Source organism: Thunnus maccoyii, chromosome 14 (assembly GCF_910596095.1).
Source record: "Thunnus maccoyii chromosome 14, fThuMac1.1, whole genome shotgun sequence".
In the NCBI taxonomy this organism is placed as follows: domain Eukaryota; kingdom Metazoa; phylum Chordata; class Actinopteri; order Scombriformes; family Scombridae; genus Thunnus; species Thunnus maccoyii.
In genome coordinates, this window is record NC_056546.1 from 26,261,144 (window position 1) to 26,264,704 (window position 3,561).

The following is a 3,561-nucleotide window of genomic DNA, read 5'->3' on the forward strand; positions in this document are numbered from 1 at the left end:
CAGCTATTTTCTTTTAATGTTTAGCTTTTTGTATACAGTAGCATAGTCAAAACATGACTTTATAAAATATGTATTACTATAAATTAAACTACCCAACAGTGTATAAAATACTTAAAATTAGCTCCACCTCAACAAACTACAACAGTAAATATTACAGTAATAATCCAATATTTTTTTGTGTGCTGCATTTTTCTGCATTTTGGGTAGCCTTCTATTTGATACTTTAAATACATTTTGCAGATAATAATTACATTACATACTTTTTATTGAGTAATGTTTTTAATACAGGACTCTTACTTTTAGCAGTATTTTTATATTGCTTGTCACAACCCAGCTATAGGCTGGACAAAGGAGGGGAGACCACACATGAGTTGTAACTAAAAATAGATTTATTGCACATAACTAAGATAAATTAAACTAACTACAACAAAACCAAACAGGGTGGAAGTCAGAGGAGAGAGGGCAAGTGACTGACTGTCACCTGCTTCTATAGAAGCCCGTCAGTCCAGGTGAGCTGAATTTCCCTGATGACCCAACTCAGCACACCAGACTCCTGCAGGGAGAGACCAAGGGTCCACCACGATCTGGAACAACAACAAACAACGTTAAGTTAAAATTGGCATTCACAGTAAGCCACTGAGTTTTTAGTCCTTTTTTGCCAAATGGTTAAAATGAACACAATACCATGAATGAAGTACACCTCCCACCAATCTGGCACAAAAAGACCACATGTACCGCAAGTTTGACCATCTTGTCCAGCCTCAGATGTCTGCAACCTTGGTACTGGTGGAACTGTCTTTAAGACTAATGAGGAGACAATCAAGATTATAGTTGGCTTTAGCAGAGGAAAAGGACAGAACAAAAAACATGTGGGATAGTTCTGTACATATGACAGATGTGTGAGTGTGTCAAGGGCAACTCCATTACTCCACAGCACTAAAGACAATGCATCAGGTGAATGTCAGCATTAAGGCCCTATTCCTGACTACATGACACACAAACATGAAGGTAACAAACCCTTTCAAATTAAAAAAACCTGATACAAAACATGAAACTAAAGTGCTGAATCCTAATGTGCATCAGCAAAACCAGAAGGTAGTCCACACAAAACTGGAGCTTCCCCACTCTACGCTCACAAACACAAGTAAATACATAAACTCAACCCCAGTCTTCAGAAAGATAGTGAAAGGGGGGTATTTACTCACTGTGAACCAGTGGGTCCAGTAAGCACCTGCTATGCAGTTACCCCCAGAAAGCATATAGCTCTACCCACTTTCACTCCCACTTTAAGAGGTCAAGCTGAAACGAACTCACCGCTCGAGCTTCTTACCAAAACCTAGTGGGAAAAACTCCAGCAACATAATGGACACCCTAAACCAAAATGCGCAATAGACAAGCACTTACCAAATTTCAACTAAACACAAAACAAAAAAGAGACAAAGGACTAGAAATTTTCTCTCCCCCAAAAGAAAATAAAGCTCATGTATGATACTCCCCAGACTGTTAACCAAGTAGGTAAAGTCTTTCCAAAATCCACATGCCTACAAACAAATTGACAAACCCCCATCATCACAGGAGGCAGCAAAAACAAAAGCAGGCCAAACTACCACAAAGGCTGAATTTCATCTCACCAAAATGGTTTATTTAATCCCGGATGAGCCCCCTAATTTGTCACAACCCAGCTCGAGGCTGGACAAAGGAGGGGAGACCACACATGAGTTGTAACTAAAAATAAATTTATTGCACATAACTAAAAGATCAATAAAACTTACTACAACAAAACCAAACAGAGTGGAAGCCAGCACAAGCCACCAGCTTGTATAGAAGCCCGTCAGTCCAGGTGAGCTGAATCTCTGAAACTCTGCCCACCAGGCTCCTGCAGGGAGATGCCAAGAAGTTTGTCCAGAGAGGGTTGTCACATTTATTTAAGTTAAGATCTAAAAATGTTCTCCATCACTCACAATGTCCTATTTTAGATGCTAATCAGTGTAACCACATTGTTTCTATATTCTCCAGCTCCGATAGAGTTGCTGAGGATTAAGTGCCTCGCTCGATGGCAATACACAGTAATTGTACTTGAGAGTGGCGAGAAATTGGTATCTTACTTAGATCAGCAGGCTTCCAATGAAAACCCTGCAGGCCACAGATCATCCAAAAATCCCAAAACATTCCTTTACAGCAGCGTAGTAATCTGCCTCTCTTTGTCTTAAGCACAAATCTTATAGAGCGGTGCAGTTTCTAAGATTTAAATCAGAGTACACCACTATCAGATGTGTCTGCTTTTCTCGCTCTCACGTCAGTCCATTAAGGCCATTCATGTTTGCCTTGGTTCATCTGTGTACGTGGACTTGCACGAGCTCTTACACAAACTATAGTCAGAGTTGTGTTCCACACATGTGCACTAGAAAACAGGGCGGCGACCTCATGACAGCAAGAGGAAAAGTTTCTGTTTGTTGTATTTGACAGAACAACAAGAAAAATGGAAAAGAAGAAAATTGTGTGTGCGACCGCTTAATAAGAAGGGGACCAAGAAATGGGAATATAGTAAATACAATACACAAAACAAGCCCCCAGTTTGCTTTTCTAGCACATGCACAGTCGGCACGCTTGTAGTGCGGACAGTCCATGCGGTTAAAATGGGGATGAAATTTACATCACACAGACTCATGCGGTCATGCAGAACTATGCAGACGTGGAAACTATGGTGGCCTGATACTCCAAGTAAAAAAACTAGTACTGTCAAAGGCTTCACCTCTTCTTATAAGTTGCACTGTCACTCCAGCTGATGGCCAACATGTACATACAGTACATTCTATACCATCATGAGAGGAAATAACTAGTCAGTAGTTCATAATAATAATAATAATAATAATAATCTTGACTATAAAAGAAGTGGAAACGAACAAGGAGAAAATCACACTAAACTACTGATTCACTACTGAACACCCGGTCACACAGCTCTGTCTCACTGACTAACTCTGATTCACTTCAACATGCTGAATCAGCCAACAATTAGTGCCAACAATGATGGACACAAGGTTCATGTTTCACTTTATTATTCAAAAAGAAACTAGAGGCGATGGTCAGCCAAACGGCGGCTGACTGTCGGCTTGGTGTGTCAGGGCCCTCTGACTCAATATTTCACTTCATCTACCAATTTTGTCTCATTCCTCAATACTCTCAGCCCCCTTCCCCACTTTTCTCCCTCTCCCTCTTTCTCTCTCTCTTTGTCTCTCTCCCTCCATAGCCCCAGGACTTTGATAAACACAGTTGATCCTGGGCCTATGCACTCAGTATGGAGTGTTTGAAGGGCAGCCTTTCTACTCAGGACCTTGTTTATTCTGCCCACTCCCCGTCAACCGTGTTTAATGTCACCAAGGCTTTTCTCTCCCCTACACATACACACACACACACACACACACACAGTCTTTACATAAGTTGTCACAAAGGGAGAGAGAGAGGGAGAGAGAGAGAGAGAGAGTGGAAGAGGGGATAGAAACAGATAGCAGCTCCATGTGTGTGTGTGTGTGTCTTATTGGAGGAGGGGGAAGGCAATGCATG

At 41.3% G+C, this 3,561-nt stretch overlaps 1 long non-coding RNA gene across 2 annotated transcripts; it reads right to left on the reverse strand.

Moving 5' to 3' along the window:
- Positions 1-371: 371 nt before the first annotated feature.
- Positions 372-3,096, reverse strand: LOC121911501. 2 transcript variants are annotated; one of them, XR_006099871.1, is made up of 4 exons: positions 2,106-3,096; positions 1,773-1,876; positions 685-804; positions 372-584 (listed from the first exon to the last, which is right to left on the reverse strand). It is a non-coding gene; the product is annotated as an uncharacterized LOC121911501 (long non-coding RNA). The 2 variants fall into 2 exon arrangements; XR_006099870.1 differs by lacking the exon at positions 2,106-3,096 and having other exon boundaries at positions 1,773-2,092.
- Positions 3,097-3,561: the final 465 nt, after the last annotated feature.